At 38.7% G+C, this 18,545-nt stretch overlaps 1 protein-coding gene across 20 annotated transcripts in view; it reads right to left on the bottom strand.

The window, feature by feature from the left end:
• The window catches only part of MAP2 (microtubule associated protein 2), a 287,600-nt gene that overhangs the window by 124,606 nt on the left and 144,449 nt on the right, over positions 1–18,545 (bottom strand). The window contains exon 3 of one of the 20 annotated variants that reach the window (XM_044241470.1): positions 10,982–11,042. The exons of the other annotated variants lie outside the window; for them this stretch is intronic. The gene's annotated coding sequence lies outside the window, so the exon portion shown is untranslated. The remainder of the gene's footprint in view (positions 1–10,981; positions 11,043–18,545) is intronic. 20 annotated transcript variants of the gene reach the window in all.

Raw genomic sequence — 18,545 nt, 5'->3', positions numbered from 1 at the left:
AAAGGGTTTGTTTTTCCCAGACCTGTCTTGGCCTCAGGTCTGTTTGGAAAGGCCATCCTGTTGAACCAACTACCATTGTGCCCATGCTTGAAGTCAGTTTGACTCCCGGCTGGAGTTAGATGAAAAATGGCTGTGCACAGCCCATGATCTACTTCTTAAGAATATTTCATCTTATCTTAAAAACCTTAAGAATTTTTCTTAAAAAATTTTATTTATTCATTTGAGACAGAGCATGAACAGTGGTAAGGCAGAGGGAGAAACAGACTCCCCTCTGAGCCAGGAGCCTGACGTGGGTTTTGATCCCAGGACCTGGAGATCATGACCTGAACAGAAGGCAGAAGCCCAACCATCTGAGCCACCCTGGTGCCCCAGGATATTTAAGATTAAACAGTTTCTGTTGTACATGGACTCCATTCGAGTCATTGATTTTCGAACACGAGATGTCTGCCTGAGTCTTCAGCCTCCCTCTTAGGGCTGCCAGAGGAGTCTGGTCACCAGAGTGTGTCTTGCCAGGCTGCTTCCTAATCCAGAAAACAGGGCAAGTTATGAAGCCATTTTAAAATTTGGTAGAGAATTTCCAATGCATAATATTGATTTTAGAGAAGTAACACCAAGCCCCATAGGAAGCACTTCACACTTACAAAAATCCGATTGGAAATCTGGTCTAGTTTCGGTGTGCTCAAAATCCACTAAGGTTTTTATAAGAACCTGAGTCTTCTTGGTCTCTTTCAGTTGTGAGGAGAGCTGCTTCCTGTTCAATGAGCTGATGAAAAGAGATTCCTAGTGCAAATGTGTACTTTTATCAGTAGTAGGTATTAATTGTCAATACTAGTAATAGAAGTTTAGGGTCTATTTTTGTTTTCATCCTCCTATTTAACACTAGCTCCTCAAAGTGCTGGGATCCGGAACCAGTGAGCTGACAGAAAGCTCAATTCTTCTGACGGCAAAGGGAAACCATGATGGCTCTTGGTCTGGCTGAAGCAGAACATGCAAAGAATGATCAGCCACACTTAGTTCATGACTGAACAAGTAGCCCACTGCACCTTGGCATCTTTTGCTAATTCTCTCTAAATGTATTTGAGCAGCGAAAAAAAAAAAAAAAAACCTAATAGCTTTTATATTTGTTTTAAAAGTCAATTATGGGGCACCTGGTGGCTCAGTCAGTTGGGCGTGTGCCTTTGGCTCCCGTCATGATCTCAGAATCCTGGGAGGAGCCCCAGGTTGAGCTCCTTGTTCAGCAGGGAGTCTGCTTCTCCTTCTCCTTCTGCCCCTCTGTGCCACTGGTGCTTTCTCTCTCTTAAATAGATAAAATCTTTAAAAAAATTATATTTTTACCCCCAATGGTAAGTGCCATCTGCCAATTTTTTTCATTTTAACTGAGAGTGGATTTACTTCATGTTGAGGGAATATAAAAAGCAAATAGTTGGGCCTCGCTTGAGCTGACCTGAAGGTAAGGCATTTTGGTCCATTTCCTTTTTAAAGTAGGTAAAATTCAAAAGCCAAACAACTAATTTCGAAAAACAACAACCGCACTCTATGCTTGAGTCAGATGTTGTATAAATTAGTTTGAGAGATTTTTTTTCACACCACAGGTCTGTGACAAAAGGAATTCATGAAGCTGAACCTTAAAGTTTAAGAGACTTAATGCATGTCACACAAGTAAACCACCTCTTTCCTCAAATGTTGTCAAGTAGTTTGTTTTACAATTTAATTTTAATTTGTAGATATAAAGTATAAATCTTTAAGATTTATTTTAAAAATATTAGTACTCCTTTAAGGAGACTAAGATGCTGAATACCCTTTATCCTTTCTTATCTGCAGGTCTTCTTTGGCAGAAAAATACATTGCCAGCTAAATGTAATTTGACCTTCCTAGAACTATTTTATAGTAGACTCAAGAATCAATCAGCAGTCTTCTCATTTACACACTTGGTAAGTCATGAGCAACACATGGGGAACAAACATGGAAGAAATAAAAACTCCCAGGAGCACAACGTTATAGCATATTGACTCCCAAGTCTACTACATTTCGAACATAATTCATAAGAGTTCATTCTCTTTCTAAATAAGGAGTCGCTATTTACCTTTTTTTTTTTTAAATAGCAAAAGTTATTAAATATCTTATAAAGATAAGTAAATTTTCTCTCTGGATACAAAATTTTTTCCCCAGAAATATGAAATATGGTTAAAGTTAAGTCTAAAAGGAAATTATTATTATTTTTTTTTAAAAGGAAATTATTTTTTTATGTGAGATGTAGAATGAATGACACACTTGTTCATGAAATGTTCTAAAAATAATCCCCTCCATTATTACAACTAAAGAGAAAAATAAGGAAAAACCGGAAAAGATTAATTGACTATCTATAAGTAGTGTTTAACACTAACTATAATTAAAAATAACTGGAATACCAGCCACTGTTATTCACCACCTCCAAGTACCCAATTGTAGTAGAAAGTCATTAAGTAGAGTCTGTTTTACCATCTAATTTTTATTTGTAGATACAAAATATGAGTCTTTAAAAATGAAGATGTATTAAGTACTTGATACTTGACAATCTTGCTTGCATTTCATAATCCATGTGACATTTTTTCTCACAATTTTGAAGTCAGGATTATTGACTTTTACTGGTGAGAAGCCTCTCCTTACAGAGTTACTGGGCAGAATACACAACTGTCAGTGAGAGAAACCTCAGCCTGAGCTGATCAAAGCTATCAGCCTCTCAACAATATGCTTGCTCAGTCATAAAAACCTGAGCACGAATCTGTGCACATGAAGAAAGCATCACCTTAACCTTCAGGAAAGGTGCTATGGTCATAATCCTGGCTCAACTAATTTGTTGAGTACTGCCGGGAGGGAAGAGCAGAGCATATGAAATCAGATAGCGGAACAGCACTAATAACTGGGGGGTGGGGGAGGCGCCCAGCCTGCAAATTCCTAGCGGCTGCCTCCAAGCTCACCCCTGGGTCCCAGCTCCACCAGCCCTGCAAGGAAGTATGCTGCTCTTTATTCTGCAATAGAGACTGACAACTTCTGCAAAACAGAACGAGTGTGAAGCAGGAGGCAGTGCGGAAAATAATGCCTCACGAAATTTACCTTTCTTGGAGTTAGGCAGTAATGGACCCTTGTAGCTTTGGGGATTGGTAGGGATTTTGATGGTAAATTGGGAGGGAAAATGTTTATCCAGGATATGTTCTGGTGGCAGACATCCCTGGAAGCAGGCTGTAGAGAAGACAAATCCTATTAAGCCAGCTGGGCGGGCTGAGAGCAGCTGGTCGGTCTGGAGGCTGAAATAGATGGAAAGGCTCAGAAAAATCTGCATTGCAGATAAACCTCAGGGGAGACAGCTGAACTCTTAACATCTCCCCAAGCCAGCTTCTCTCCAGAGATCAGAGTGGCCTCAGGTGGTGTAATTGAGAACCTATATAATTTCCAGGCCTTTCTGCAGAACTTGAATGATTTAACATAATTTCATCTTTTGACCTGCTGCTTTTCATCTGTTTATTTACTGATCTATGGCAGTAGAGTGGGCAGGAAGGAGAAAAGTGGCACAATAAGCAAAACTGTATAGTACCTTCAACAGTTCTCCTACAGGTCTTATCTTTTGTTAATGTTAAGTCTTGTCTTTATCAAACTTACATCCCTCAGCTTCCAAACAACATAAAGAAAGAGCCAAGCATCTGCCTTATCTGTTGCAAAGAGGATGGAAAAATGAAAACTTAGAAAGTCATAATAATCGCTACCAATTACAGGGCTTCCACTCTGTAAATTACCTTTGTTAACTCCTGCAAAGCATAATCAGGTTGGTAGTGTCGCTCCTGTTTTATACAACTGAGGCTTGATAAATTCTCAGTTTCTCACAGCTGATGAGGGGCAGGGCCTGGCTTTGAACCCAAGGGTATCTAACTTCAAAGTCTGTACTTATTTCACTATATTGTAACAGCGTTTGTTACATGCCTTTAGTGTGCCAGACATTCGGCTTGCAAAAGGCATAATAGCCACAGCCTCCAGAAATGCCTACTGGGTTGGGATGAAGGCATTATAAGAAATAGCTTTTTAAATCGAGGCTGCTATGACTTAAAAAAAACAAACAAACAAACAAAAAAAAAACAAAAAACTCTGTAAGACTTAATATTTTCTAGAATGTGTTCCCTCCCAAATTTAGCATTCTGTTAACAAATAACAGCAATTAAAGTCTAGCGTATGATTACAAGAAAAGGAAGTAGTGATAGAAAGGGGAAGGATGGAGGAGTGGAGCCCTGAGGATTTTAAAGGCAATGGCAACATGGCACTACAATCTTAGATACATGTCATCATACACTTGCCAAACCCACTGAAAGGACAACACCAAGAGTGCATCCCAAGGTAAGCCATGGACTTTGGGTGAATTACGATGCTAAGCGTTCATCTTTGGTGGGAAATGTACCATTCTGATGACTGATGCTGATCCTGGGAGGTGCTATGCATGTGTCGGGGAAGCGGGTAGATGGGAAATCTCTGTACTTTCAATTTTGTTGTAAACTTAAAACTGTTCTAAAGAAAAAAAAAATAAAGGGGTGGGAATAAAGTAAATATCTAATTGAAAGGAGAGCACACATCCATGGTTTTGATGATCCACAGGATGGATGGGATTTTGCTAAGTGGAACTTTGGAAGAGATATCAGATATGCTTTTTAGGGAAAGAGAACAGAATAAAGGATCAGTCTGTTAGTCAACATCATTATTTGAGCACCTACTGTCCAAGTCCCCTCGCCAGGTTCTGGGATTCTGGTTAAGAATGAGGCATACGGTCATGGAGTTGCCGGTCTTGTGGAGGAAACATGCATACAATTGGTATCACGTTGCACAGAGCACTTTGGGAGTGTGTATTAGCAGACCTGTGAGGCCGGAGGTGGAGAGAAGGCTTGCCTGGGAAATCTCAGACCTAACCAATGAATAGGACTTAAACAAGTGGGAGTAAAGCAGGAGGGGAGGGGTGTAGAAAGAGTGTTCCAGGCAAAGAGAATAAAAATATGTGTAATAGCCCGCAGGTAACTAAGCCAGGATGGGTGGGGAGAGTCACCAGAGGACCAGATTCGTCACTTATGAATTCCATGGCTTTAAACACAGAAATATCATGATTAGACTGTATTTTTAAAAGATGGGTCCAGTGACTATGTGTATAATGGCTTGTGTGGATCAAGAATTGACGTAGGCAACTATGACTGTGGTCAAGATCAGAGGGGATGGGAAACTAACATGGTCCTTGGGGATACAGATGAACTGGATGGTTTACAAAAATGTCTAGGAAGTAGAACTGAGAGGACTTGGTAACTGATTGGACTAGTATATTTTAGGTAACATTTTTTTTTTTAATTTAAATAAGCTCTATACCCAAAGTGGGGCTTAAACTCATAAACTTGAGATCAAAAGTGGCAGGCTCTAGTAACAGAGCCAACTAGGCACCCCGTGAAGTAACAATTTCAATATAAATGTTATTCATATAAAGAACAATGACACTTGCTAAAATGACATTCCAGAGCCTTTGAAAGTAACTATAAGTTGCAAAGTTGCTATACCAAAGATGACAAGGGTATGTTGTAAATCATGGAAGAACTCCAAATAACAGTGGCTTCAACGAAATAGAAATTCTTTACAAGGTTATATCATATCAACATGACTGCAGAAATTGAAGTCTGAATTCCTTCGTTCCAGCAGAAAGGAAAAAAGAGTGATGAAGAGACCACTCCTTCCTTTTAGGCAGTTAATGTCAGTTTCACACACAAATTTAGTTCACATCTTATTGACTGAAAATTAGCCAAGTAGGATCTACCTAGTTGGCAGGGAGGATGGAATTCTGGATCTTATTCTGAGTGTCCATGTGCCCACAAAACCTCCAAATAGCGGGGGTCCTACCATTACTGAGGAAGGAAGTGATAATCAACATTGAGGACAAAAATAATTAGTACAACTAACCATGGGCTAAGGCCTTAAAGATGAAGTAGGAAAAAAAGAACACTTATGAATTGTACTAGCCCTTTACAGCAACAGAAAATTGAAATACACTGGAATGAACTCACTTTGAATTAGCATTCCACATTTTGTCTAAGTCGCCAAGTACATTTTTTAACCTCAGTGGTAATCGAGATAGACTGGGTAAGTTAAACAGAGCTCCCCCGACAATAAATCCGGCTTTCTACTGCTACAAAGCAGCCTCAGCTATGCCAATATTTGAACGTAGTTGTTTATGGTTTCATTTCCTTTACTTTTAATAGTGGCCATAAAAAGCCAAACAAATGCATTTTATTCACATTCCTTTGGACGAAGCCTTGAACTTAAATTATGTCACTGGATCCATTAACATTTAACTATGGCTGGTGCCTTATCCTCTACAGACAGACAACTTCAGAATGTAATAGCTGCATGCAGAAAATGAGAATTAATAGCAGTCAGAGAGTGAATCTCAACCGCATCACTCAGCATACATTCACATTGATTTATTTTGTTTTGTCTGTTTCATGTGTTCTGTTTGTTTCTAAGAATAAAAGCTATCAATAAGATGCTGGGTTTAATAATAATTTAGGGAAAATACACCTTTCATCAATTTTCCACAAATGGTTCCCAGTAGGTTAAAATCAAAGGCAGCTGGGACTCTTAACTTTCTTTCTACATTTAATTTTCTGTTATCATTTCTTCAGTTTTTACAATTAAGCCCCTTTACTGTAATTCTCATTTTCTTTATTTTCCTTTTACTGGTGCTTCATGTCTTAACTGACAGAGCAAAAAACATTCAAGTAACTGAACCCATCTTAAATCAGTGATATTTCAGGAGCAGCTTGTTAGCAACACTAAATTATACTCATTAGTATCATAAATATTCACATTTGTAATTTTTCCAAGCAAAAGGGATCGATCACACAACATAAATCATATGTTCTTTTCCAAATTTAAAATTCAAATTTGTTTTAATTGAGCTATAGTAGGTCAACCACATCCTTGGTCTGCTTTTGTCCTTGGTTTTCTATTAGGTGTAAAATATATCCATGAACAACTGCTTATTTTATTATTGTTATTAACACATAATTTCTGGTTCTTTTCCATTGCACTCTGAGTTTTATTCTAGTCTCAAACTGGTATCACTTGCATTTCCTAATGCACAGGGAAAGGGTTTTCTTGTAACAATGGCTATTCTCCGCATTGGCATTATTGGTTACTCTGGACCTATGATGAAGTCTTTTATATATAAAGAGAGCTTATATTGGGGCGCCTGGGTGGCTCAGTGGGTTAAAGCCTCTGTCTTTGGTTCAGGTCATGATCCCACAGTCATGGGATTGAGCCCCACATCAGGCTCTCTGCTCAGTGGGGAGCCTGCTTCCCCACACCCCCGACCCCCATCTCTGTTTGCCTCTCTGCCTACTTGTCATCTCTGTGTGTCAAGTAAATAAATAAAATCTTAAAAAAGAGAGAGAGAGCTTACATTTATATTCTATGATACAGCTTTCAACAAGCATTCCTATGTTCCACCTCAATCCTGAAAATCATATATGATCTTTATTTTACAGAAAACAAAAGGCCCAGGAAAGGGAAGCAATTTTTCCAACTAGCTAGTAAATAGGAAAGATAGCACACTGGAATAATAAGTGTAAAAGAATACAAACTTAGAGTGAGGGTATAAAAATTCATAGTAAGGCATATCACATATGACTGGTAATGGAGGATTATCACACATACTTCTCCTTTCTCCTAATTATTATTAAGGTAATAAAAATGTTGAAAAATAATGTAACTCTATCAAAAAATTTTGAAGCTATCCTAGAAGTCAGAATATAGAGGGAGAAAGAAAGAAGAAACTGCTTCAAGGAGGTCCCAAGTTAAAGGAGATCCGTTGCAAGGAATCCTGGAGAGTCCCCAAGCTTAAGAGTTTTCAAATACAGGGTCCAAGGAGGCTGTGAGACTATCATAGTAATTCATGAAGAAATGTATTCATGGGGCCCCTGGGTGGCTCAGTCAGTTAACCATCTGACTCTTGATTTCAGCTCAGGTCATTATCTCCGGGTCCTGGGATCCAGCCCACATCTGCTCCGAGCTCATAGCAATCTGCTTGAGATTCTCTCTCTCCCCCTCTCCCTCTGTCCCTTCCTCCTGCTCACACACATTCTCTCTAAAATAAATACATTTTGAAAGTCTTAAAAAAAATAAAAAGAAACATATTCAGAACAATTGGGACTCTTTCTATTCTTCTTTTCCATTGCTACATTTTTAGTGACAGGAGAAGCTTTTGCCCCCAACAGTGAAAATAAAAATAAGGCTTTAATGAAAGAAAGTGTTTAGTTTGGGAACCAGGTCTAGTATAGATAAATTTATGCAGAGTGGAAATAATCATAGGGATCCTAACCTGCTCCCTTGCCAGTTGCATCTCCGTGCTCCTCTTGGGACACCTGCTTCCTGACAGACTCTGCCCACTTACCCAGAACCTGCAGGCAGCTCATGGTTAGTGGACGTGCAGATCTGCCTGATTGCAGAGGAAACATACAGCAGCTACCTGGCATCCTCAGCCTAGTTCCTTCATACTTTCAAATAACCCCCCAAACCCTCAAATCAAGACATCTGAGAAAAACCAGCAACATGAACAAGAAAAATATATTCTTTAAAAAAATGACTCCTGAGGGGGCGCCTGGGTGGCTCAGTGGGTTAAAACTTCTGCCTTCTACTCAGGTCATGATCCCAGGGGCCTGGGATGGAGTCCCGCATCCGGCTCTCTGCTCAGCAGGGAGCCTACTTCCCCCCCTCCTCTCTGCCTGCCACTCTGCCTACTTGTGATCTCTGTCAAATAAATAAATAAAATCTTTAAAAAGAGAAATGGCTCCTGAGGAAATAGAGATGATTCAAGGGACAAGGCAATTTACAATTATACTTCTCAGAGAGATTTGAAAGAATATCGCATACTTTAAAATGAACTACCTGCCAAAAGTGAATTTTAGAAAAGTATTGATTAGAGGATAAGAAAAGTTCCTGAAAATTAATGTATGATTTCTCAAGTAAGTAGTTCACGAATTAATTAAAAATAGAATTGGCAGGGCCAGAGGCAAATAATAATTCAGCTGATAAGAGGAAAAAAACCTGAAAGTAGAAAAAGTGAACACGGGATTTTAAAAATATGTCAAAAAGGAGCTAAAACAGACTAGTCCAGTAAGTCCAACATTTATCAATAGGAATCTCCTAAATTTAGAACAGAGGCAGGGATAACAAGAAAAAGAACGCAGAGGAAAGTTTCTCCGAGTTAAGAAGATATAATTTCAAACGGTCCCTTCCAAATGACTTTTGGCAGAAGGGGCAGATTATCCCTGGTTAAGAATCACTGGTACAGGGTAAAACGCTATAGCTATGGGGCCAGATAGCCTGGGCTTTCCTCTGACCTCCACTAATAATAACCTCTTTATCTTTGGGAAATATACTTAGCTTCATTAAACTCTTCTGTGAAGTGGAGATAAAAAAAGAAACCCCACTCATAGAATTCTTTTTCTTCTTCTTCCCCCCCTCTTCTTCTGAAAATGTATGTACTTAGCACATGATATGGACTAAATAAATAAGGGTTATTAATATTTTAATTATAAATGTAGTAATCGTGATGAGGAAGAGGAGGAGAAAAATATATGGAGTGGAGAGTGTGTGCCAAGGGTAGTCAGGGATAAGGAGAGGTCAGTGTAGGCCTTGGGTGCTTGGGTGATGGGTGTGGTTACGCTCTAGATCAGCCCTCTCCAATGAAAATCATATCATAATGGACGTAGACTATAATAGGTAATGTTTCTATAAAAATAAGGTGGCTCTGGAGCACCTGAAGTTTGGTTAGTATGCCTAAGGAGGTGTAATTTCAATTATTTTCATCATAATTAATTTAGATTTAAGTAGCTGCATGTGACTAGCTACCTCCATATTTACTGGCCAGCGCAACTCGAGAGAACAAACAAGAGCCAAAGAAGAGTTTGTATTAACTGTTTGTCTAGGAGATTAATGGGGTGATGGCGTTTGGGGCAGGAAGACAAGATAAAAGCATTTCAGCAACCCTGGCAGCTATAATGAGAGCCTGGATGAAGATGATGGAAAGGAGAGTTTGGGGAAGAGACAGGTCACTGCAATGACAATGTCCTCAGTGGACCTATGCCAACTGCTGCCTGCCTGGAGACACCTAATCTCAGTCCTAACTCTACTTAGTGGTTTCCAAAGTTATAATCTTCTTTACATATATTTTTTTAAAGATTTTATTTATTTATTTGAAAGACAGAGATCACAAGTAGGCAGAGAGGCAGGCAGAGAGAGGAGGAAGCAGGCTCCATGCTGAGCAGAGAGCCCGATGTGGGGCTCGATCCCAGGACCCTGACATCATGGCCTAAGCCAAAGGCAGAGGCTTAACCCACTGAGCCACCCAGGTGCCCCTTCTTTACATATGTTACCCTTCCTTTTGTATAGCTGAGATCAGAACTGGGATCTATAGCTTCCAGCTTATTCTTTATAAGCTCTTATAATTATCCTAAAAATAGGCAAATCAAAGATGCTCCACAGATATGATTTTCTGAAGCTGTAATCATTTTCTTTGTGATCCTGGATTCTTGCTGTGTTATCTATCACTTGCTTAAAATGCTGTGAAACTTAAAACAATGGATTTTTCTTAATCTATCTCTCTGCCAACTGCTTTTTAAATCATTAAGGTTACATTTTCTGTGAAAGTATAAAGCCATTTTAAGAACAACTGCTATTTTTACTCGTATTTTCTGAGCTCCATGCCACACTCATTCAGGACTCTAAAGGCAAGAGTCTTTTGGGGAGAGCAGAGCAATAGCACAGGCCAGGGCTACCCTGGAATGCGTTCTTTATTTCAGCAACCAACTCAGTGCATTATTAAAATATTCCATATTTGGGACAATACACTCATTTACCTGCTTTGGCTGCATATTAGTAGAAAGTAAAAGCTTTAGAGTCAGAATAAGGATATGAGCCAAAGATTTACCGTTTCCTAGTAGAGGGACTTGGGTAGGTCATTTGCATTCTTCAAACTTCAGTTTTCTCATCTGTAATAAATATAACAACAAGATCTGCCATTCCCATTCCAGAGATTGCTGTGAGCTTTGGGAGGTCATATGCTTTATATGACCTAAAAAGTGTAACCGAAATTATTTTTTTCTTAAAGTCTAAATGCTACTTCTTCATTGGTTGGATTATTTCAGTAATTTTATAAACCAAAGTTGATATCTTAGACTTTTTGTGAGCATAACATAAGAAACAACTAAAAATGCATGCACACAATAAACTAGACATTATGTTTATTACTTCCCTTTGGCCCATGGAACTATCCAACATCTTTTAGAGGAAATGTAGAGCAGTCTGACCAGTTATTTGACTCACTCAGGACAATGAGTTCTTGTATCGTTTTAAAATTTTTTCATTGTTGGATGTCATATTTCCTCCATTACCAATATAATCTTAAAATTCAATCATTTTATTCAGTGTATTTCAGTGTAGTTATTTGTTTTTAAGATTCGACAAAAATCACAGATTCACCTGAAGTTATGCTCAAAATCATGCTAATTAGCTACTCTTAGGCACTGAGAGAATCCTTAATGCCTTAGTGTTGTATCTGATTCTGTATATCCTACCAGTAAATTTCACCAGGAGAAAAATCCTACAATGAGCAAGAAGATACTTTTAAAGGACACAAAATAGAAACGTTGTTCACATTGGAGATAAAACATAAGATTTCCCTGAAAAGAAACATCATCTCTTAAGTTCCTATTCATTGTAAAGAAATATATTTTGGTTGTAAGTGTTAAATAGAGTAGCTTTGTTTTAACAATTGCCAGATGTGGATCAATGAACATCCGGCAGCTTTAAATAGTCATAATCCAAAGTCATTAACACTAGGAGAGAATCTGATGGAAGGTTAATTCGAACCATCTGAGGCAGACCCAAATGGAATCCACAAAAAAAAAGGGAATTGATTCAAACTTTTTTTGGGGGGGGGGGAGAAAAGGAGAATTTTTTAGGAAGACCATAGGTTATCCTGTGCTACTCTGAGACTCTGAACTATTGAATAAATGACAAAAAAAAAAAAAAACATAGGCATGGTATTTGAGTTCTGGCTATTTTACCAATTCCAGTTTGACTAGGCAAAGACCAGTGCTGTCCACCTAAGAAAGGCTACAGTTGCACACACATCCACACCCCCTTGTACAACACTCATTTTCTTAGCTTCAATGTGGCACATGCATCAAGGGCATTTCTAAGCAGACAGCATAGTGAATGCAAAGACGCCCGTGACCTGACTTCTTTCCTCAAGTGCCTTCCCGAGTGTTCTCCTTGAGGAAATATCGTTATCAATGTAAGTTGACTTCTGTTCGTATGAAAACTACTATTTCACTGGAATTTTAAATTCAAAGTTTGTCATGACACTGCTCACATTTACTTGGCTGTTTAAGTAAACACCAAATGACAAAACTACGGTGACAAAGACCATAGATCTGGTCATGGGCATGGCTTCTATCTAGATAGAAGCAGCCCTTTAAACAAAGGAGACATGCTAATAAGTGTGAGAACATCACAAATGTTTGATGTGCAGTTAAGTTTCCCTGATGGATGTGTATGCCATATTTATTTGATTGCTTATGTTCTTAGATATTCTATAGTTGTAAGGTGTGATGTGGGAAGCTTGTAGGTAGATGCTTGTAAGTTCTTGCATCTACAGAGGACGAAAAGCCTCGTGGTGGAGGCAGGAAAATAACATCCCTCCAGTCTGTCCAGGCTTCTTGTGAACCCTGAGCCCCTTTGAATGTTCTAATCGTCTGCAAACACACACATTCTTTCCTCAGAGGAATGCAGGTTGCTGCTACCAACCAAAACATTCTACCAAAGAGAAATGGTTTTGTTGGGAAAAAATGTATTCCTTAAATCAGAGACTCTCATCAATACTCAGGAATGCCCTGTGGCTTGAAGTAGGGCCCCCCCAGGCTTGTATGAGGAGGTAGGTAGCAGGATGAGATGTAGACACCCAGAAGCTTTGTCACTAAGCACAGCGGGACAGAAGGGATGTCAAGTGTTGGGGGAGGGGGGGCAAAGAACGTAGCAGGCTGGCACTGTGCTGAACACCCAGGCAGAGAGGGGGTTAGAAGTTCAAAGAAATCACGAAGCAGGGAAACAGAGCTACAGTTGAGAAACTGGCAGAGTGTTATATGGAAACACACCCCCAAATCTGAGCCACGAGAATTCACTCTACGGCATAAGAAACATGGAGCATAGGCAGAAAGATTGAAATGCCAGTAGCTCATTAGGGCTTGTTTAATGGATCTTTCATAAAACAACTGGCTGGAATTGAAAAAGGTCAGAAAGAAAGAGACAATTCTCTCTCAGCATCAAAGAGGCGCGAAATCATGCAGTGTCGCCGCAAGGAAAGAAGGGTTTCCATTTGACTTGTTCATAATGACTGCTCCAATCCTTTCTGATTTTTTTTTTATAAAATTTTTTAAAGATTTTATTTACTTGACAGAGAGTAAGATAACAAGTAGGCAGAGAGGCAGGCAGAGGGGGTGGGGGGAAACAGGCTCCCCGCTGAGCAGAGAGCCCGATGTGCGGCTTGATCCCAGGACCCCAAGATCATGACCTGAGCCGAAGGAAGAGGCTTCACCCACTGAGCCACCCAGGTGCCCTGATCCTGAACGTGCCCGATCTCATCCTTTTTGATTTTTCTTGCCTCCTAACGTGTTGCTTATGAAGGCACAGCACACAGTCTAGCAGTATCAACATTACCTAGGAGCTTGTTAAAATGGAGGCTCTCAGGCCCCTTCCTCACACCAAATGATTCTGAATCTGCATTTTAATGGGATCTCCAGTTGATTCATCTCTGATCTCTCAGGGTCTACTTTTACCACCTTATTATCCATTCTCTGCACAGCTACCTGAGTAATCTCTTAATTTTATTTGTTCACCCACAGAAATAAAGTTCCATTAGGGCAAGAAAAGGGTATGGGATTCGTGTTCAATAAATGGTCACTGAATGAATAAGTGGATTTTCCCTAGTCTGAGATGAAGTCCAGATGATAAGTAGTCCCCCTACCCCCCACCTGCCCATATCTTTTCTTTACCATTAGAAAACTCTCACTCTCTTTTCTCTTACTATTGTCTATAGGGAAGATGTATTTTGTTTGCTAAGCCTAAATCCTTGTCTGCATTGTCTCCTTCCATTCAGGAATTTTTCTATAATGTTGTTCTTCTGTTTACATACCTAACACCCCCCTCTCTATATGCGTCCTCCCTTCAGGTTAGGACTTCTCAGGTTACTAACAGTAAGGTCCTACTGTGTGGCACCGAACCCTAGACCTCTGAAATGTGTTTTCCTATTGCTTTTGTATTGACTCATTCACTTCTCAAGAATTTGCTTCTGTCGCCACAGTTGGACTGGTTTCGAGTCAGACCCGATGCAAAACTAGCCCTGAAACTTGGGGAACTGTCTCAGTCTCTGTCCCTCCATTGAAGTGGAGATAACAGAACGTACAGAGTCATCACGATAATTAAAATCCCTGTCACAGAGGCTGGCACACAGCAGATGCTAATGTCATCCTAGATTCCCTTAGCTGGAGGAAAGGTGAGGCTAATTTTGAAACCATCAAATTGGGGTGCCTGAGTGGCTCAGTCAGTTAAGCAGCGCCTTCACCTCAAGTCAAGATCCCAGGGACCTAGGATCAAGCCCCGCATCAGGCTCCCTGCTCAGCAGAGAGCCTGCTTCTCCCTCTCTCTGCCTGCTGTTCTGCGTGCACTCTCTCTCGTCAAATAAATAAATAAAATCAAAATAAATAAAATCAAATAAATAAATAAAATCTTTAAAAACACTTTTTAAAAAGAAACCATCAAATTCTTTTTGGCAATATAAAATACAATGGTTCTCTTGTTAGGAAATAGCCCTTGGAAAAAATGTGAAATGTCATGTGAGAGTAAAATACTCCATCCCATTACAGCATGAAGATGATATTAAAAAATTGGGAAGCAAGAGGAAAGAAACACACCCAACATCTTCATAAAATAATATTACACAGGTGGAAAAATACTTTGAGATGTTTAAGATACTCTGAGTGGGGAAAAAAAAAAGGCAGAATTCAAATTGTATTGTTTTGATCCCAGTTATGTAAATTTAAATGCAATTGATGGAAGGAATGAAGCTAAACAGGGAGAGTGTTAACCACAGTCTCTAGCTTGTTTAATTATGGATGGCTATTATTTCCTTCCTTTGCACTCTTCTAAATTGGACAGATTTTACAAAATGTGGATTTATTGTTTTTATAACAGAAAACACCACTGAAGTCAATAATATTTCGAGCAGTCGTTTATTCTCGTTCTTCAGCTTCTCTGCGTTATTTGAATTGTAGCCTTATTTTCTATTACTTCACTTATCCTCTTTGTTCTTTGCTAAAAAAAAAAAAAAAAAAAAAAAAAAAAAGTTCTTCCTTTAACTTTGTCAATTCCTGTCCTTTATTCTACATCTTAAATGTGGGTCCTGTCTTGGTCCTCTTCATTTCTCTTGTGAAAATGTCATCCACGTCCTCTCTCCCTAGATTCTCTTCTTAGTGTTAGCCCAAGGTGATCTGCCAGCTCCCAGACCCATCTGCCTCCAGAGCCAGCCTTTTGTAGCCTAAACTTGCCTCTTGACTTTTTATTCCCTTCCTCATTTGGTCAGCACTTATTGCCTGTCCACTATGTACTACGCAGTCTGCAAGAGACTAGGGTGAAGACAAATTAAAGAGAGCCTCTTTCTTCAAGCAGCTTTTAGCCACCCGTCTCCCCTCATCGTTCCAGTTATCAAACTGAAACATTAGAGTCAGCACTGAGTCCTGGTTTTCATTCCTCCGACCAATCAGTTGCTATATTCTGCTTATGATTTTGAGCTCAGAAACATCTTTCATTTTCATGACCCCTTCTTTTATGCCCACTGCCAACACCCTCTTTATAGGCTTTATTCTTTCCTGGAATATCCTATTAGAGCTTCCAAAGTGATGTCTGCTTCAACATATTCTCACCCATGATTCCATCTCACACAGTGCTATAAAGTAAGTCACCTGAAAATACAGTTTAGGTCAGAGTGGTCCGCTATTCAAAATATACCCCATAGTTTCTCATCAAATGCTGGACAATTTCAAGATAGCATTCAAGGTCCCCTTTCTCATGTACTGGGTTGAACTGAATGAATTATTTTGTAGGTTCAAAAAGTGTAGAATACTAGCCATTTCATAGGATATGACTGAATATTATGTCCATCCTAACCTTCCAAGAACCCCCCTTCTTCTGGCTTGTGCTCTAGAATATAAATGAGGTCAGTCTATACTTTCCATGCATGTTCACTTTCTTTGGCCTCTTTGCTAATGTTGGTTCTTCCTGGAGCTCGTCTGTGCATTATCTCTCCCTTAAATACTTCTTTTCATCTCTAACCTCCTCCTCAAAAGACCCAGCCTCCATGAAATATTTCCTGTTGAGTCTCTTCTCAATTGTTAGTAATCCTGGTCTACAATGAAGTCCCTTAAGAAATTATTCGTGTGTCTCTTATGATACCAATGTGCCATAAGGCTACTTCTTTGTTTTGTTCTGCTATACCCAACTGAGCTCCCAAAGTGTTCTGTTTTATATACGCCTTTGCAAGTAGAGCATCTTAATACCCATTTGTGTCATTGTTAGTGCCCTCCGTTATGTTTGTGGCTCAGTTAGTTGTATTTAAGTTTGAATGTGGTATCTGCACATTACACAGTATACACATGGCATACTGTTCCCTGCTACTTTCTTTCTTTTTGGTCATTTGAAACTTCTGCTATTATTTCAATTAAAAAAAAAGTTGCGAAATATGGCATCGATGTATGCTATTTAGTACTTGAATATTCTGGCTAATTTTCTTATATAGATCATGCAATTTCATAATACCTCTTCATCATAGTGACACAGAAGAACTTTATGAATTAATTTATTTTAAAACTTCCTAATTCGTCTCTGATATTCCTCCTTAAAGAACAAAGTTTTTTAAAAAAATAAAATTCTTCAGTTTATAAAATATAAAATACATATTAAAAATAAAAAATATATCAGAGTTTGAATATTATGTTACACATTTGAGGATAAATTTACTCCTAATTTAAAAGTGTATAAAAATAAGTGTCTGCAGGCATACTGTTTTCACCTTATTTCAGTATACACCATGTGCATAAATAAAATATTAAAACAATGGCTATGAGCCAAAAAAAAAATCTACTAGGAAAAGAATGTAATATGTTGTGGTTAATATTGAAGGACTTTGGACCAGACTTGTGTCGACTGCCCAGTTGGAATCTCCATTCATTCATCTATGAAGTGGAGACCATACCCACCTCCCAGGATTGTAGAGAGAGTTAAAATGAGATAACATATGTTAAGGGCTTAGGATATTATCTCGCACATAGTGAATAATAAAAAAAAATTATAGTTGTATTAATAAAAATAAATGGCAACAAGAAAAAAATGCATTCCCTAAAACTATTAGGACTCTAGAAGTTTCCTTATACATTATTAAATGATGTCATACTAGTCCATAATGAGCAACAAAGCATTTAAGAAGACTATGACATCATTTCTAGTATTACAGAAAGAGAGAGAGGGAGGGAGAGAGAGAGAGAAAGACGGAGAGAGAGAGAAGGCCTCCTCCCCTCTGCTGCAGCAAAATCTTGGCTGAAGATGTGAAAAGCAATAAACAACGTCAAGCCTGGCAGTAGTATTTCGGAATTTCGGAAGCACACATAAAGCAGAACTCATGCTGCACTTTGGCTTCTTTCCCTTGCTGATGAAAGTGAGAAGGGACACTTCAAAAATTCTTTCCATCTTAACTTAAAACTGAAAAAGCCTTTCCTGTATAGCTTGGAGAAATTTTCACAGACGGTTCGCCTGATTTTCTACCTGGTATTAACTATCTAATTAATTATTATTAATTAAAGACATGGAATGAATATTTGGGGTAGCTAAAGAAAAAAAAAAGTACCAAGTGTCTGTTTTACAGTGTGCAATCTCATGAAAAACAAGAACAAAAAAGTAATGGGGAAAATGATGATGAATCATTTACCCATCAAATAATTAAGCAAATATTTGTTGAACGCCTACTGGGTTCAGACACTCCTTGATGTGCTGAAGATATGAGTGAAAAATCAGTGAAATAATTAACCAATGTCAAAATGAGTCTGATTAGCAAAAACCGTGATAAGATCCCTGACTCACTCACAGTCCAAAAGTCAAATTCAATTCTGATTTGACGCCATAATAGTCTATTTCAATAAATTATGTTTTATTACACAAAATCTGTCAACACATCCCTAGATAAATTTAAAATGAGCCTAGAAAATTTAGGTACCAAGAGACTTTTGGTGAGGTAATATGCCACTTCTCCAGTACCCAGATGAATCCCAACAGAGCTGATTAGTTCCTATTAACAAAACGTTGAATACATTTTTTTACTGGTTAGATAATAACATCATCGTTTTGCAATTCATGTAAATATCCCAATATTCTAAATTAATATAATG

The sequence above is a fragment of the Neovison vison genome, chromosome 3 (assembly GCF_020171115.1).
Source record: "Neovison vison isolate M4711 chromosome 3, ASM_NN_V1, whole genome shotgun sequence".
Taxonomy (NCBI): Eukaryota; Metazoa; Chordata; class Mammalia; order Carnivora; family Mustelidae; genus Neogale; species Neogale vison.
Note: the sequence above shows the minus strand (reverse complement) of the source record. Positions and strands in the feature narration are given on the sequence as shown.